General features: G+C 46.5%; 1 long non-coding RNA gene across 2 annotated transcripts; it reads left to right on the plus strand.

Moving 5' to 3' along the window:
* Positions 1-1346: 1346 nt before the first annotated feature.
* On the plus strand, positions 1347-17297 carry LOC113892112. 2 transcript variants are annotated; one of them, XR_003510971.1, is made up of 4 exons: positions 1347-1799; positions 15796-15897; positions 16554-16683; positions 16830-17297. It is a non-coding gene; the product is annotated as an uncharacterized LOC113892112 (long non-coding RNA). The 2 variants fall into 2 exon arrangements; XR_003510970.1 differs by having other exon boundaries at positions 1350-1799; positions 16554-17297.
* The last annotated feature ends 1598 nt before the right edge of the window (positions 17298-18895 follow it).

Genomic DNA, 18895 nt, shown 5'->3' on the forward strand with positions numbered 1-18895 from the left:
AGGTGAGAACACCTGGGGGAACAGAGGATGTTCCAGACGGGAGCCACCAGCAAGTCCTCTCTGCATGACCTCCAGCCAGCACCCCACTGCCCAGGGCCTCCAGGCGGGGAAGGTCCCTCCACGTCAGGGTTCCCCAGGACTTCTCTTGGGATCCCCCGGTCCCCAACATGTTCTGAAGGGGGAACGGGACATGGGGTGCAGGTCCCACCAAGGAACTCAGAGGCATCAGGCTCTCTTCTCGCCTCTCTGGAGTCTCTCCTTCCAGGCAAAGCAACTTCTTGGATTTCAAAACACTGCGTCTGCTTGGCGTTCCAAAAGTCCATCTTGGAAGCGAAAGGCACCACAGCATCCTTTGCCCTGAGGTGTGGATCGTACTCTTGGAGACCCATCCTTGCAACACAGCTCTTAATGTCACACACTTTTCAAATAATCCTTTTAGCTGATGTCTCCTAAGCACCGAACGCTGTCTGACACTGAGTTAGGGGCTGAAAATTAAGAAATGAATGAGTCCCAGTCCTGCCCTTGGGGAAGACACTTAATGAGAAACATTTGGGGGCCAGTCGTTGGACAGACTGCTTTCAAGCCAACGTGCTGTAACGCTATTTCTTCCTGCCCCGCCCCGCCCCCGCCCCCGCCTGTCGAATGGGGTTAAGCTTGAGAAGTATGTTTGGCAAGTCCTTTTAACAACCTGCACTGCTTCTAGCCCATGTTCCTTATTGGCATAAAAGAACATTGGAACCGAGACTATCCAAATGCATGAAAAAAATTGGAGGTATATGATCTCATAATTTTATGCCTGATCTCAAATACCAGTTTTCCATGTTTAAGTTTTGGCAATTTAAAATCACAGTGGGGACATAGGCCAAACACACACTCACAAAGCCCAAACTGAAAACAAAAAGGTGTATAAGTTAAAGTCATCTTTTCTATGCAAGAGTGAACCCCGAAATCAAATCTGAGACATCCCTTGGAGAATATGCGTACTATTTGTGGCAGGTTTAATACATGTCTAAGCTTTTGCAGCACACAAAAATCACTTTAATAAAACTTCCCTGCACACTAACACTCTAGAAAGAGAGCATCTGTTGGCAATTCTGAGATCTTATGACTTCATCCTGAAGCCAGGGAAAATTCAAAATATATTTTTTAAACTTCAATGGAAAAATGAAACAGCCCATAACGATAGGAGATGTACTTTAGAAAGACAAGTAGGAATTTGTTCAGAGCTATACAGAATTCGTTACTTCTGATCCAAAAAATAAAACTTTGTCTGACAACTGATGTCATCACCAAGCCTTAAAACTAAGGGCCGTGGTGTCTTATGACCTTCTGCGCTCTAACAGGACAACACTTTAATGGCCCTTTGAAAACACCAGGCACTAACCACTCATCCGTCAAGCGCGTTTGGAAAAGAGCCAGTCCCACATGAGCTGTTTTTCCCCAGTTTTAAAGCTTATCCCTTCCAGCAACAAGCTCTGCTTCTTTATTTTGACAGTTTTGAACGGAAAGAGTTCCAAAATGTAGAAACACATTTCCTCGCCTTGAGAAACAGAGCGTGAGTTTATTTCATCGTGTTTTTCTTTGATGGTTTCTAGTCTTTATGCGGATGATGTCCAGTCCTGAGTTGTCCTGGAGAGGACTTCGTCTGGCTCAGTTCTGAGCGGCCAGCGCACGGCCCTGCCTGGGACAGACGCAGTCAAGGTTTGCGGGTTGACCCTTTCCAGGGACGATGAAGACGCAGGGGAGACGAGCTCCAGCAGCCTAGGACGGATGACTACAAGAACTGTTGCCTCTTCTCAGTGAGTCTGCTCCCCAGATTCCAGGTGCTGTGACCTAAGGCACCAAGACAACCCCAAGAGAGAATGCCAGCTCATGGGCACTTGTGGTCAGCTAGTCAGGAAATGCTGTGCCAACCCTGTGCACTGCCTGTGGGAATCCTAGCTGTACCCAGACTGATCAGCACATTGCCAGACATGTCTTATCTCTTCATCCCTTTGGATAAGTCCCTCCTGCTTTGCTGGGCAATGCCTGCATGCCGTCATAACTCCCCCTCCTCCCCACGTTCTTTCTAAACATTCTCATGCTTTATTGGAAGCTTGCAACCTCAGGGTGGTATGAGTGAGAGAGAAGAGAAATGAGGCAGGGAAGAAATGAGGCAATGCAAGGAGAGCAAGAAACAGAGCCACATCTATGCCCCTTCTAATTTCTCAGTATGATGGGGCTCATAATGTGTCCCCTGCTGTGTGCTCCACGTCGTTAACAAAATATGCAACTGGGATTATGTATAGGGGTTGCTCCACAGATAAGTTTTTTAAAAATTTGAGTTAAAAAAAATTATTTAACTGAAGTATAGCTGATTTACAATGTCGTGTTAATTTCTGCTGTACAGCAAAGTGATTGCGTCATGCATATATGTTCTTTTTCATATTCTTCTCAATTCTGGCTTATCACAGGATGCCGCATCCAGTTCCTTGTGCTATACAGTAAGACCTTAGTGTTACGCATCCTATATGTAATAGCTTGTCTGGTAATCCCAAACTCCCCGTCCATCCCTCCTCCACCACCCTTGGCAACCACAAGTGTGTGCTCTGTGTCTGTGAGTGTGTTGCCACTTCGTAGATAAATTCATTTGTGTCACATTTTAGATTCCACGTACAAGTGATATCGAATGGTATTCGTCTTTCTGGCTTACTTAGCGATGATCTCTAGGTCCGTCCGTGTGGCTGCAAATGACATTATTTCATTCTTTTCACGGCTCAATAGTATTCCACTGTGTACACGTACTGCCTCTTCTTTATCCATCCGTCTGTAGATGGACATTTAGGTTGCTTCCATGTCTTGGCTCTTGAACAGTGCTGCAATGAACACAGGAGTACATGCATCTTTTTGAATTAGTGTTTTCTCCAGATACATGTCCAACAGTGGGATTGCCAGGATTGTATGGCAACCCTATTTTTAGCTTTTTGAGGAAGCTCCATACTGATTTCCATAGTGGCTGCACCAATTTACATTCCCTCCAACAGTGTAGGAGGGCTCCCTTTCGTCCACATCCTTTCCGGCATTTGTTATTTGTAGATGAAGTTTGAATTTGAAGGCTCTGTCTTTTAGCAATAGACTCGACTCCTCCCTGGGCTTCCCTGGCGGCTCAGTTGGTAAAGAATCCTCCTGCAACGCAGGAGAACCCGGTTCAATCCCTGGGTTGGGAAGATCCCCTGGAGAAGGGAAAGGCTACCCACTCCAGTAATCTGACCTGGAGAATTCCACGGACTGTATAGTCCACGGGTCGCAAAGAGTCGGACTCGACTGAGCGACTTTCACTTCACACTCACTACTCCTCCCTATTGTGTTCAGCTGTTTCACCTATTTCTGCTACTGGCCCAGTCTTAAAGTCATCTGAACTTGCAACACCTGGTTTATAAACACAAATTTATTTATCCCACATGGACTAGCTACCATATTGGCAGAGAGATTGAGGATTAGAGGAAAGATTAGTAAGTGAAGTATATCAAACACTTAAGGCAACAATAATCTCAGCTTTACATAAACTCAGAAAATAGAAAAAGAATGAATACTTCTCAACCCATTTTGTAAGACCAGCATTACTCTCTATGAGAAAATGAAATTGCAGTTCAATATCCCTTGTAAATATAGACACAAAAATCCTTAACAAGATACTGTAAAGTCAAATCCAGTAATATATAAAAGATATAATCCAAAAAAAATGCATAATGTATCATGACCAAGTTGGAATTACCACAGAAGTACAAGTATGTTTAACATTTAAAATTAATTGATATAATTCACTACATAAGACATAAGCCATATAATTATATATACGTAAGGATCTGACAAATTTAGCATCCACCTATGATTAAAAAAAGTCTCAGCAGTCTAGGAAGGAAAAAGAACTTCTCAACCTGATAGAAGTCATCCACATAGGCTGACAGTAAACGGACTCAGAGAAGGCTGGAGGACGCGAGGGCTGTTTCTGGGTTCTGGCCCTCAAGAAGACAGGTGTTACAAATGTCGGTGCACAGGTTTTCCTGTGAACAGAAATCTTCATTTCTCTAGAAAAATGGCCAGGAAGACAATTGCTGGGGCATATGGTAGGTAATGAATATTTATTTTTTTCAGTTCAGTTCAGTCGCTCAGTTGTGTCTGACTCTTTGCGACCCCCTGAATTGCAGCACGCCAGGCCTCCCTGTCCATCACCAACTCCCGGAGTTCACTCAGACTCACGTCCATCGAGTCAGTGATGCCATCCAGCCATCTCATCCTCTGTTGTCCCCTTCTCCTCCTGCCCCAATCCCTCCCAGCATCAGGGTCTTTTAGAAAACTGCAAATTGTTTTCCAGAGTGGTTGTACCATTTCACATTCCCATCAGCAACATGTGAGTGATCTCGTTCCTCTGCATCCTCACCAGTGTTTGGTGTTGTTGCTCTTTTTTATTTTAGCCATTTTTATAGGTGTGTAGCAAACCATCACACCATGGTTTTAATTTGCATTTTCCTAATGGCTAATAATGTTGAATGTCTTTTCATGTGCCTGTTTTTCCTCTGTATATTTTCTTTGGTGAAATGACATGTTTTTTTCCACTTTCTAATGAACTGTTTGTTAGTTTATTTTCATTAGTATTGAGTTTTGAGAAATGATATATTCTAGATGCTAGTCTTTTGTTGGACATGTGGTTTGCAAATTTTTCTTCCAGTCTGTAACTTGTCTTTGCAGCTTTTTAACAAGATTTTTCTCAGACAAAAAAAAAAAAAACTTAAGAATTTTTCCTTTTCTGAGTAATGCTTTTGGGGTCAACTCTGACAACTCTTTACCTAGTTCTAGATCCCAAAGACTTTCTTCTATGCTTTTTTCTAAATGTTTTCTGTTTTACATTTAAGTTTGTTATTAGGTTTTAGTTAATATTTTAAGAGCTGTGAGACTCAGGTCATGGGGTATAATTCTGTGTTCAGTTCAGTTCAGTCGCTCAATCGTGTCCAACTCTTTGTGACTCCATGAATCGCAGCATGCCAGACCTCCCTGTCCATCACCAACTCCTGGAGTTCACCCAAACTCAAGTGCATCAAGTCAGTGATGCCATCCAGCCATCTCATCCTCTGTCGACCCCTTCTCCTCCTGCCCCCAACCCCTCCCAGCATCAGAGTCTTTTCCAATGAGTCAGCTCTTTGCATCAGGTGGCCAAAGTATTGGAGCTTCAGCCTCAGCATCAGTCCCTCCAATGAACACCCAGGACTGGTCTCCTTTAGGATGGACTGGTTGGATCTCCTTGCAGTCCAAGGGACTCTCAAGAGTCTTCTCCAACACCACAGTTCAAAAGCTTCCATTCCTTGGCCCTCAGCTTTCTTCACAGTCCAACTCTTACATCCATACATGACCACTGGAAAAACCATAGCCTTGACTAGACGGACCTTTGTTGGCAAAGTAATATCTCTGCTTTTTAATATGCTATCTGGGTTGGTCATAACTTTCCTTCCAAGGAGTAAGCGCCTTTTAATTTCCTGGCTGCAATCACCATCTGCAGAGATTTTGGAGCCCAGAAAAATAAAATCTGACACTATTTCCACTGTTTCCCCATCTATTTCCCATGAAGTGGTGGGACCGGATGCCATGATCTTAGTTTTCTGAATGTTGAGCTTTAAGCCACCTTTTTCACTCTCCTCTTTCACTTTCATCAAGAGGCTCTTCAGTTCTTCTTCACTTTCTGCCATAAGGGTGGTGTTATCTGCATATCTGAGGTTATTGATATTTCTCCTGGCAATCTTGATTCCAGCTTGTGCTTCTTCCAACTCAGCGTTTCTCATGATGTACTCTGCATATAAGTTAAATAAGCAGTATATATACTGTTAAATTCTACTTACTAGTATTTTGTTAAGGATTTTTGTATGAGGAATTTTTGGTCTATAGTTTTTTGTTTCATTTTTTATTATACTGTTTTTATCTTGTTTTGATATAAAAATAGTATGAACTTCATAAAGTGAACTGGGTGTTCCTCCTATTTCCTGGAAGAGATTGAGCAGAATTAATATTAATTCTTTAAATATTTGGTAGAATTTTTCAGTAAAAACTGTCTTGGCCTGTAGGCTTCTTTTTTAGGAGTTTTAAACTCAGGAATTCAATTTCCCGGATAGTTATAGGATTCTTCAAATTATCCACTTCACATTGGATGAGTTGTGATATTGACGTTTTTCCTTTCAGTTTTGTCAGTTTTGTTTCACATGTTTTGCAGCTGTGTTCTTTTGTAAAGACACATTTAGGACTTGTATGTCTTATTAATGAATTTGCCCTTTTATCTAGCAATTTGCCCTGCACTGAAGTCTACTTCATCTGATATTCATATAACCACGTGATTTTTAATTAATATTTGCATGATATATCTTTTTCTAAGCTTTTGCTTTTAAGCTGCCTATACATGGGTTCTTAGAGATGGCACATAGTTGGGTCATTTTTAAAACTCACTCTGACTAGTTCCTTTTTTATTTTATTTTATTTTTTAACTTTACAATATTGCCTTAAAAACTGGAAATAGAACTGCCATATGACCCAGCAATCCCACTGCTGGGCATACACACCGAGGACACCAGAATTGAAAGAGGCATGTGTACCCCAATGTTCATCGTAGCTCCTCTTTTAAATTGCCAATTTCTGTCTTTAACTGTCCTTAAATAATAAATGACTGTTTTCATTTAAAAATTATTTATGTATTTATTTATCTGGCTGCATTGGGTCTTGGTTGCAGCATGCAGGATCTTTTGTTGTGGCTTGCAGGTTTAGTCACCCCAAGGCAAGTGGGATCTTAGTTCCCAGGTCAGGGATCGAACCCAAGGCCCCTGCACTGCAAGGTGGATTCTTAACCACTGGACCACTAGGGAAGCCCCAGGAAATGACCGTTTACATTTAAAGTAATTGCTGATATGTTAGGGCATAGGTCTGCCAATTTATATTTGTTTTACATTTGTTCTATCTTTCATTTTTCTGTTTTCCTTTCCCTGACATTTTGTGGGTTAATTGAACATTTTTTAGAATTTCATTTTTATCTACCTGTAGCATTTTTAATACATTGCTTTATATAGCTATTTTAGTGATTGTTCTATGTATTATATTATGTATACATAACTTATCAGCCTATTGCTGTCATCTTACCAGTTCAGTTCAGTTCACACTTAGTCGTGACCGACTCTTTGCGACCCCATGGACTGCAGCACGCCAGGCTTTCCGGTCCATTGTCAACTCCTGGAGCTTGCTCAAACTCATGTCCATCGAGTTGGTGAAAACATTCAACCATCTCATCCTCTGTTGTCCCTTTGTCTTCCCGCCTTCAATCTTTCCCAGTATCAGGGTCTTTTCCAAGGAGTCAACTCTTCGCATCAGGTGGCCAAAGTATTGGAGTTTCAGTTTCAACATCAGTCCTTCCAATGAGTATTCAGGACCGCTTTCCTTTAGGATGGACTGGTTGGATCTTGCAGTCCAAGGGACTCTCAAGAGTCTTCTCCAGCACCACAGTTCAAAAGCATCAATTCTTTGACACTCAGTTTTCTTCACAGTCCAACTCTCACATCCATACATGACCACTGGAAAAACCATAGCCTTAACTAGATGGACCTTTGTTGGCAAAGTAATGTCTCTGCTTTTTAATATGCTGTCTAGGTTGGTCATAGCTTTTCTTCCAAGGAGCAAGCATCTTTTAATTTCCTGGCTGCGATCACCATCTGAAGTGATTTAGAAGCCCAAAGTCTCCTAAAGTCTATCACCGTTTCCATTGTTTCTCCATCTATTTGCCATGGAGTGATGGGACCGGATGCCATGATCTCAGTTTTCTGAATGTTGGGCTTTAAGCCACCTTTTCCACTCTCCTCTTTCACTTTCATCAAGAGGCTCTTTAGTTCTTCTTCACTTTTTGCCATAAGGGTGGTGTCATCTGTATATCTGAGGTCATTGATATTTCTCCCGGAAATCTTGATTCCAGCCTGTGCTTCATCCAGCCTGGCATTTCACATGATGTACTCTGCATATAAATTAAATAAGCAGGGTGACAATATATAGCCTTGATGTACTTCTTTCCTAATTTGGAATCAGTCTGTTGTTCCATGTCCGGTTCTAACTGTTGCTTCTTGACCTGCATACAGATTTCTCAGGAGGCAGGTCCGGTGGTCTGGTATTCCCATCTTTTCCAGAATTTTCCACAGTTTGTTGTGATTTACACAGTTAAAGGCTTTGGCATAATCAATAAAGTAATCCAAAAAGTAGATGTTTATCTGGAACTCGATTGCTTTTTCTATAATCCAACGGATGTTGGAAATTTGATCTCTGGTTCCCCTGGCTTTTCTAAATCCAGATTGCACATCTAGAAGTTCACAATTCACATACTGTTGAAGCCTGGCTTGAAGAATTTTGAGCATTACTTTGCTAGTATGTGAGATGAGTGCAATCGTGCAGTAGTTTGAACATTCTTTGGCACTGCCCTTTTTGGGGATTGGAATGAAAGCACTTTTTCCAGTCCTGTGGCCATTGCTGAGTTTCTCAAATTTGCTGGCATATTGAGGCAGCACTTTCACAGCATCATCTTTTAGGATTTGAAATAGCTCAACTGGAATTCCATCACCTCCACTGGCTTTGTTTGTAGTGATGCTTCCTAAAGCCCGCTTGACTTCGCATTCCAGGATGTCTGGCTCTAGGTGGCCCTGGTTCTACGTGGTCACACTATCGTGATTATCTGGCTCATGAAGATCTTTTTTGTACAGTTCTTCTGTGTATTCTTGCCACCTCTTCTTAATATCTTCTGCTTCTGTTAGGTCCATACCATTTCTGTAGTTTATTGTGCCCACCTTTGCGTGAAATGTTCCCTTGGTATTTCTAATTTTCTTGAAGAGATCCCTAGTCTTTCCCATTCTATTATTTTCCTCTATTTCTTTACACTGATCACTGAGGAAGGCTTTCTTCTCTCTCCTTACTTTTCTTTGAAACTCTGCATTCAAATGGGCATATCTTTCCTTTTCTCCTTTGCCTTTGGCTTCTCTTCTTTTCTCTCTATTTGCAACGCCTCCTCGACAACCATTTTGCCTTTTTGCATTTCTTTTTCTTGGAGATAGTCTCGATCACTGCCTCCTGTTCAATGTCACAGACCTCCATCCGTAGCTCATCAGGCACTCTATCTATCAGATCTAGCCCTTGACTCTACTTCTCACTTCCACTGTATAATCATAAGGGATTTGATTTAGGTCATACCTGAATGGTCTAGTGGTTTTCCCTACTTTCTTCAATTTAAGTCTGAATTTGGCAAAAAGGAGTTCATGATCTGAGCCACAGTTAGCTCCTGGTCTTTTTTTGCTGACTGTATAGAGCTTCCCCATCTTTGGCTGCAAAGAATATAACCAATCTGATTTCAGTATTGACCATCTGGTGATGTCCATGTGTAGAGTCTTCTCTTGTGTTGTTGGAAGAGGGTGTTTGCTATGACCAGTGTGTTCTCTTGGCAAAACTCTATTGGCCTTTGACCTGCTTCATTCCGTACTCCAAGGCCAAATTTGCTGTTACTCCAGGTATCTCTTGACTTCCTACTTTTGCATTTCAGTCCCCTATGATGAAAAGGACATCTTTTTTGGGTGTTAATTCTAAAAGGTCTTGTAGGTCTTCAGAGAACCGTTCAACTTCAGCTTCTGCAGCGTTACTGGTTGGGGTATAGACTTGGATTACTGTGATATTGAATGGTTTGTCTTGGAAACGAACAGAGATCATTCTTTCGTTTTTGAGATCGCATCCAAGTACTGCATTTCGGACTCTTTTGTTGACTACGAAGGCTACTTCATTTCTTATAAGGGACTCCTGCCCACAGTAGTAGATATAATGGTCATCTGAGTTAAATTCACCCGTTCCAGTCCATCTTAGTTCGCTGATTCCTAGAATGTTGACGTTCACTCTTGCCGTCTCCTATTTGACCACTTCCAATTTGCCTTGATTAACGGACCTAGCATTCCAGGTTCCTATGCAATATTGCTCTTTACAGCATGAGACCTTGCTTCTATCACCAGTCACATCCACAGCTGGGTGTTATTTTCACTTTGGTTCTGTCTCTTCATTCTTTCTAGAGTGATTTCTACACTGATCTCCAGAAGCATATATGTGCACCTACTGACCTGGGGAGTTCATCTTTCAGTGTCATATCTTTTTGCCTTTTCACACTGTTCATGGGGTTCTCAAGGCAAGAATACTGAAGTGGTTTGCCATTCCCTTCTCCAGTGGACCACATTCTGTCACATCTCTCTACCATGACCCGTGTGTTTAGACAAGGCTGTGGTCCATGTGATCAGTTTGATCAGTTTTCTGTGACTGTGGTTTCATTGAAGCAAATTATGTTTGCTTCAATGTCAAACATAATTTAGAAAATTCAAAAGGAGAATGAAAACCTATTGTGTTTTCCTATATTTTTTCTTACTTTCCTGTTTTTCCTGTTTTATTGTCTCCTTTCTGTTTACAAAAATTCCTTCAGAAATTCTTTTCGGTCTACTGGCAAAAATTTCTCTCCTTTGAGTTTTCCTTCATCTTATAAAGTCTTGATTTTCCCTTAATTTCTAAAGACTGTTTTCTCTGAGTATAGAATTCTGAATTTTTTCTTCCAGCCCTTAATAAGTTGTGTTACTTCCTCCTGATCTCCATTAATTCTGATGAGAAATCTGGTATAATTTGAATTGTTTCTCTGACCGGTAAAGTGCCATTTCTCTCTTGTTGCTATCAAGATTTTTACCTTGATCTTTAGATTTTGGAATTTTGACTACAGTGTGTCTTGGTCTGGATTTCTCTGTGTTTATTGTATTTGGAATTTTCTCAGTTTCTTAAAGTGTATAAGTTTATGGCTGTTGCCAAATTTGGGAAGTTTTTCATGACTATTTCAGCCCTGTCCTCTTTCTCTTCTCCTCCCAGGCCTTGATGTGAAAACATTAGATTTTCTGTCATAGTCCCTTGGGTCCGCAAGGTTCTGTTAGTTTTTTTCCAATCTATCATCTCTCAAGTGTTTGTATTGAGTAATTCTTACCGTTTTGTCTTTCAGCTCACAGATGCTACCCTTTTTATGTCTGTATGTCTTTGCTGAGACTTTCTACTTTTTCATTTGTTTTGAGCATATTCATAAACTGCTTGTTGAAACATTTTTTATCATGAGTGCTTTGAAGTCTTTGTCGGACAGTCTAACATCCCTGTCATTTCAGGGTTGAGCTCTGTTTATTATCTTTTGTTCATTCAGTTTTAAATCTTTCTGGTCCTTGGCAAAGTGAGTGGTTTTCGTTTGAAACTTGGACATTCTCATATTACATATGCAACTCTGGATCTTATTTTTTTTTCTTTGTTAATTACTATCCTGAAATTCCAGCACTTCTTTTTACTTTTACTTCTTTAAAAAAAAAAAAATGTATTTATTTGTGGCCGTGCTGGCTCTTTGCTGCTGTGCGGGCCTTTTCTCTGTTGCGGTGAGTGGGGCACTCTCTAGCTGCGGTGGGCAGGCTTCTCGCTGTGGGGACTTCTCTTGTGGAGCACGGGCTTAAGGGGGGTGGGCTTCCGTAGTTGCATCTCCCAGGCTCGATAGTTGTGGTGGATGGGCTAAGTTGCTCCACAGCATGTGGGATCTTCCTGGATCAGGGATTGAACCCCGTGTCTCCTACATTGGCAGGCAGATTAGAGAATCTGAACCATCAGCAAAGCCCCCTGGATCTTCTCTAAAGCTTCTTTTTCAGCTGCTTTCCACTCCCTCTGCTCTGGCAGGGGAGGCGGGGTGGAGTGGGGGTGTCTGCCAAGTGGAGATAGATGTCCTGCTTTCCCACCTGGCCTTTGCTGGCCTTTGCACCCATGGGTGCTCCTCATTACCGCAGGCGGGGGTGTGGGCACTCCCCTAGCCCCCACTGAAATCTCCCCAGCTGGGGCGGACAGAAGGGCTTGGGTTCCTCTCTTCACCTGGACACATGGCGTGGGAGGAGGAGTGTCCTTGTTACCACTAGGCCAGTGTGATGGGCCCGACTCTCTGCCAGGCCTCCTCTGACAAAACCCCAGTGGGGAGGAGGATAGATGCTTTGTCACTGCCAGCTTGGGGTGGAATTCTGGACTCCCCACGTGTCTCTACAGACACCACCAGAGAGGGGCCTCGTTTCCAGCTGGCAGGGGTGAAAGGCCTGGCTCCCCACTCAGTTTCCCTGACACTAGCCCAGTGGGGACGTTGGAACACCTCATTAGAGTCTGGTGTGGGCGGGGCCGTGTTTTCTTCTGTGTGTTTAGTTAAAGTAGGGCAGCGATTGTCTAAAAGTTTTCTGTCTTGCTTGGCTGCCCTTTCCTGGTCCTTTGGCTCGGGAGGCAGGTTTTTGTTGGGCTTTTGTTTTTCTGTGCCTGTTGGCATTTTCAAATACCAGCTTTTCCACCTCCAAGTCTGGGATGTGTGTGTGTTAGTGGCTCAGTCGTGTCTGGCTCTTTGTGACCTCATGGACTATAGCCCTCCAGGCTCCTCTGTTCCTGGAATTCTCCAGGCAAGAATATTGGAGTGGGTTGCCGTTTCCTTCTCCAGGGGATACACGAGGCAAAAGAAAACCCAGCGAACTGGCGGATGTGCAATTCCTTGGGTCCTGAGGTCCCTACTCAGCCCACCTGCTTCTTTCCCCCGTTAAGAATCTTCTTATATTGTTGTTGTTGTTCCTTGTTCAAGTCTCTAAGTCGTGTCCGACTCTTTGTGACCCCATGGCCTGCAGCACGCCTCGCTTCCCTGTCCTTCACCATCACCCAGAGCTTGCTCAGACTCATGTCCATCGAGCCGGTGATGCCATCTAACCATCTCATCCTCTGTCGCCCCCTTCTCCTCCTGCCCTCCATCTTTAGCTTTATATAAAGCATTCATAATTTTCAGCTGTACTTAGTGGGAGGAATAGGGAAAAGTACATGGACTCTATCTTTCCAGAAGCAGAAATGTCTCCCTGTGATATTTTTGCAACTTCCTGTGAGTCTATAATCATTTTGAAGTTAGAAATTTAAAAGAAATTTAAACATAGATGTCTCACCAATTCAAGTGTAAGAATCTGAGACAGTTACTCTAGGAGAAGAAGCCTGTTCATCGATTTACATTAAAGTGTGATAAACTCCAAAAGACAGCAGCTCAGCGGGAGGGGTAGGGGTGGGTGGGGGAGGGGTGGGGAAGGTGGGGGAGGGGCTGATGTCACCAGGAGTACATTATCCAGGCAGCCCTGCCCTAAGCACTGGGGGCTGGCTGGGCCGGCAGCTGGGGACAGACGTGTGGGGCTGTGTCGCAGAAGATCACCAAGCACTTTTCACATCAGTTCAGTTCAGTCGCTCAGTTGTGTCTGACTCTTTGTGACCCCATGGACTGCAGCACGCCTCGCTTCCCTGTCCTTCACCATCGCCCGGAGCTTGCTCAAACTCATGTCCGTCGAGCCGGTGATGCCGTCCAACCATCTCATCCTCTGTCGTCCCCTTCTCCTCCTGCCCTCACTCTTTCCCAGTATTCAGTCTTCAATATAAGGCCTCATTACCGCTCCCCCGTGGGGGTCCTCCAGGGCCGGCCCAGGAGGCACACAGCTGCTGCCTGTTAGAGCTGGAAGGGTCCTTGGGGACCATCCGCCCAGCCCCCACCCTGCAGCAGGAAGCGAGGCCACGGCCCCGCAGCTCCAGCCAGGCGGTGGAAGCCAGCCCGAGGCAGGCCGTCTGGCTGCGAGGGAGGCTGGGCTGGGGAGAGGCCCGCAGAGGGGGCCCAGCTGGCCAGCCGGACTCCTGACTGGGGCAGCCAGGAGCATCTGGAAAGCATCACTCACTTTGACCAATCGGTGTTTAAAGGCCAGACAAAGCCACAGTGAGCACAGCCGGGTTTTCTCCCCCTTCCAAGTCGAACAGCACATCTGGGTGTTTCATTTTAGCTCACGGTCGCTTGCTGCCACAGATTGCCTTAGCGGGTGGTGGGGGACTGGAGCCTCTTGCCATCAGAGGACAGAGTTACCCACCTTTAACTCCCAGGGCTAGGCTGATTTCACAAAAACAGAAATTCACACCTGCCTAAAGAAAACTGGAAACGGATGTTCAGATTTCAATTTGTATTCTAATTCTGAACCAGGCCCTGGGGCGAGATGGGGTGGGAGGGGGCCTTGGATAAAAGTGAGATTAAGTCCCTGCCCCAAGCTGTCTGCCATCTTGTGGGATACAGGAAAGAGAATGCGGGCCGCGTGGAAATCAGGGCACTTGTTCAAAAGGACGACCGCACACCTGCAGTCTCTTCCTTGGGGTCCCTTCTGTGACCCCAGCCTCCCCTGGATCACCTCCGGTCCCACCAGCCACAGCCTCACCCGCCCTTCCCACACTGTGCTCTGGGGGCTTGGTCCTGGGTCTCTTCTCCCTCCACTCTCTCCTGGACGAATTCCACCTCCCCCTGTGGCCCCAGTTACCATCTCTTTACCACTCACCCCCCACCACCAATTCACAGCCCCAGGCAAGCCCTTCCCTCTAAACCCAGACATACGCATCCAACATGGCTTCTTGGGTGTTTTCAGGGTCCTCAGGGCTCAACCTGTTTAAAAATACATGCATTGGGGCTTCCGTGGTCGTCCAGTGGTTAAGACACTTGCACTACCCCTGCAGGGGGTACGGCTTTGACCTCTGGTTGGGGGACCAAGATCTCGAATGCCACACGGCATGGCCAAAAAGGAAAAAAAATAACAAAGCTACATGTATCCTGTTATAGGCTGAACTGTGTCTTTCCAAAATTCATCTGTTGAAACCCTGACCCTCAGAACGTGACCGCACTTGCAGGTGGGGTCTTTGAAGAGGTGATTAAGTTAAAATGAGATCGTTAGGGTGGGTCCTAATGCAATATGAAAGTCAAAGTCGCTCAGTTGTGTCCGACTCTTTGTGAACCTGTGGACTATACAGTCCATGGAATTCTCCAGGCCAGAACACTGGAGTGGGTAGCCTTTCCCTTCTTCAGGGGATCTTCTCCACCCAGGGATCAAACCCAGGTCTCCCGCATTGGAGGCGATTCTTTAGCAGCTGAGCCGCCATGGCAGCCTGGTGTCTTTCTAAGAAGAGGAGATCAGGACAGAAAGGAGGATGGCTGTGTGAGGACTCAAGAAGATGCCCATCTGTGGGCCCAGGAGAGAGGTCTCAGCAGGAACCAGCCCTGCAGCCACTGTGACCTTGAACTTCCGGCTTCCAGCACCTGGAGACGACAAGCGTGCCTAGATCTGCGTTGCGTTTCAGCTCCCTCAGCCTGCAGTCTTTGTGACGGCAGCGCTAGCAGCTAATACACAGGCTTTCACCCCCACCTGGCTCGCCTCCTGTGTCTCTGTCCTTTGTGAAGGACACCTCCACCAGCTAACGGCTCGAGCCAGAAAGAAGCTAAAGGTTCCTCTGCTTCCTCCTTATCTGTGCTGCCCACAGTTGTCCGCAGCCACTCCACGTTGTTGTTTAAAGTGTGTATTTATTTATTTTTGGCTGCGCTGGGTCTTGGGGGCGGCACACGGCTCTCCGTTGCTGTGCAGAGCCTTTCTCCGGTTGCGGGGAGTGGAGGCTTCTCTCCGCTGTGGTCCTCGGGCTTCTCCCTGCCTTGGCTTCCCTTGTCGCGGAGCTCCAGCCCTAGAGCGTGGGTAGTTACGGCCCACAGGCTTAGCTCCCCTGCGGCAGGTGGCGTCTTGGTTCCCAGGCCAGGGATTGAAGCCGTTTCCCCTACATTGGAAGGCAAATTCGTAACCCATGGACCACCAGCGGAACCCCCTACATGGCTCTTAAATCATTAACTTCTCTCCATGTCTTCAGTGACCATCCCCCAACACTGACTGACCGCACAGTAGCCAGAACTGCCAAGCTTGGTGTTTCTCAGCAGCTGGAGCCTCAGTGGGCACAACCCTACATGGCCAGGTGGGTCAGCACTTTGTGGCAACGGGGGCCTGCATGTGGGTGCCACCCAGACATCCCTCCATAAGCCACAGACCGTGACCCAGAATGCACACTGCTGTGGTGTTTGGAAATCACACCAGGAACTTGGGTATTACCCCCAGTTCACACCTCTTATAGTCATAGAAGGCATGCGTGCCTGCTCAGTCATGTCAACTCTTTGCGACCCCATGAACTGTAGCCCATCAGGCTCCTCTGTCCATGGGATTTTTTTAGCCAAGAACACTGGAATGAGTTGCCATTTCCTCCACCGGGGGATCTTCCTGACCCAGGAATTGAACCCACGTCTCCCACATCTCTTGCATTGCAGGTGGATTCTTTACCTGCTGAACTTTTGGGGGAGCCCCCATAGTCATGGTGTAATTTCAGAATGAGGTGTTTAGGAGAGTAAGTGTTCCCTACTTAGGGCTCCTCTCAAGTCAGAAAGTCCCACCCTGGACTCCCAGGATGCTGTCCCCATTAACCCAAATGTGTCTCCTGGGAGGAAGTGCGAGGCTGAGGCTCGTTCACCAAGCATCTTCCTGAGCGTTTCCTGGTGTGTTGCCAAGATCCTGGCCTCTGGTTCATTGAAATGAATGGAATGTCCACGTGATTCACGTGTCTGGGTGCTTTCTCTCCAGGCCTCTGCAGGATCGTTTCACACAGGCACAGGACGCCAGCAAGCCAGGGGCACGAACAAGTAGGAGAGAAGACAGACTAGAAGCTTGCAACCGTCAGCTCTAGAAAGATGCTGTTTACAGCAAGTATTAGGTCTGTGGTCTGAATCACCGACGGGAGCCTAACCCGGAATCCTGGTCTAGGAGGGGGGTGCAGGGAAGAGAGAGATGGGGCCCTTCTCTGCCAAACCCTGCCCACAGCAGCCAGGCCTGTCTCCTAGGACCCACTCTCGCCTGCAGGAGGTGGGCTGTGAACACGGAGAAGCTGCCAGGCGTCCCGTGACAGACATACACAGTGCAAGCCGCAGACCCAAAGGAAGGAAGGAGGGAGCTGGTCCGAACAGAGACCAAAAATATTGACGCTCAAGTGCGCACACCGAAAGATAAAGAAGAGGGGGTTGCCAGGCAGGCTGGATGGACAGACAACCGCGAAACGGTCTCGTATGGGGTGGGGGTTGGAGTACAACTGGAGCAGGATGGGTGAGGGCCCACTGGAAGGTGGCTGCAGCGACAGGCAGGAGCCCGGCCACGGAGGGCTTGGACCACGCCCGCCTGCTCCAATGTTACACAGAGGGATGCCCAGAGGCTGGGCAGAGGGACCGGTCAGCTATGTGTAAAGAAGCTTAAGGGACTCCTGGTGGCCCAGTGGTTAAGACTCTGCCTTCCAACTCGGGGGACGTGGGTTCAATCCCTGGTCAGGGAACTGAGATCCCACATGTCTTAGGGCAACTAAGCCTGAGTACTGCAACTACCGAGCCCACGCACCCTGGAGCCTGTGTGCTGCCTCTAGAGAGTCCGTGTGCTGCAACGAAAGATTCCACGTGAGGCAAGGAAGATACCACGAGCTGCAGCCAGGACCGTACTCAGCCAAACAGACAAAGAAACCCAAAAAGAAGCTTGGACCTCACAGACTTACAGAAGGAGCTCTTGGTTGCCAGGTGGAAGGGTTGGGGGAAGGGATAGTTAGAGAGTTTGGGATGGACGTGTGCCCACTGCTGTATTCAAAGTGGATAACCAACAAAGGCCCACTGTATAGTCAGGGAACGCCGCTCAATGTTATGTGGCAGCCTGGATTGAAGGGGAGTTTGGGGCAGAATGGGTACATGTGTATGTACGACTGAGTCCCTCTGCTGTCCATCCAAAACTGTCACAACATTGTTAACTGGCTATACTACAACATAAAATAAAAAGTATAAAAAATAAAAATAAAAAGAAGCTTGGCCCCATGGCCCTTGTATTTTCAAATGACAACCTCAGTTTGCCCATCTGTCAAATGGGGATAATAAGAGAATGTGCCTCATGGGGCTCGGTGCAGATTGATGAGTTGATACCACTAGACATGCTCAGAATAGTGCCTGGCACACACAGCGTAAGTACAGATCAATATATATCGTGTCACTGGGACAGGCCCTGGGTGGCAGGCTCCGGAACACTGTGCTCTTGTGATTGATGGCCTCCTTGCTGAGGGAAGTCAGGGCCGCCCAGCACGAAGCTGTTCACTGCACGTGACGCCAGACCAAGGGGCGAATGGTGGCCCGGATGCCACCCACTGCAAATTGGCCAAACCGAATGCCTGGACATGGGGCCACACCCATCCAGAGAGTGGACGCCCTTTTCCAACTTGCCAAGCCTTCCATCGGGAGAGGCAGCTGGGGACTTTCTTTAATTTGTGCCTGATTTCCTGGGGTCCCTGGGAAAGGCCAAGAGGGCTCCCTTGTCACTACCGTTTAGGGTGAGGGCTGGAAGCTAAGCGGACATCTCAGTGTGGGGTTCGGGGTAGGGAGGTGAATTAGGAGGGAGGCCCCCCACCTCGACCCCCCAGGTCAAGGCCCCTTCTAGGGGGCACGCTTCCAGGGCCAGGTGCAGGCCAGTGGAATCCCACAATAAACTAGAACCCACAGAACTTCAGAAGTGAGTGTCCCCAATGAGTGTCTCCAGCTCCAGACTGAGCTTCGTGTTCAACAAAGAACTTAGAGTCAAAGAAGCCTGGATTCAGATCTCAGCGTCCCCAGGCCGCTGGGGCCGGGGCCTGACCTGCTAGGGCTCAGCTTTCTCATCTAGAGCGTGGCGTGATGATAACAGCTCCCCCGGCGCCTAGCAACAAGACGTGAAAAAGGCACAGATGGCAACCAGCACGGTGCCCAGCAAGGAGTGGATGCCCCAGAAATACCAGCAACTCACAGTCCATCCAAGGCAGGGAAACATGCACAAATAGTTTCCACCCATCCCTAAAATCCACGAGAAGGTCGTAATTTGGCCAGAGGTTCATTTTAATTAGCTAGCAGCAGGAAAGATGGATTCAGGAA

Source organism: Bos indicus x Bos taurus, chromosome 5, assembly GCF_003369695.1.
Source record: "Bos indicus x Bos taurus breed Angus x Brahman F1 hybrid chromosome 5, Bos_hybrid_MaternalHap_v2.0, whole genome shotgun sequence".
NCBI lineage: Eukaryota > Metazoa > Chordata > Mammalia > Artiodactyla > Bovidae > Bos > Bos indicus x Bos taurus.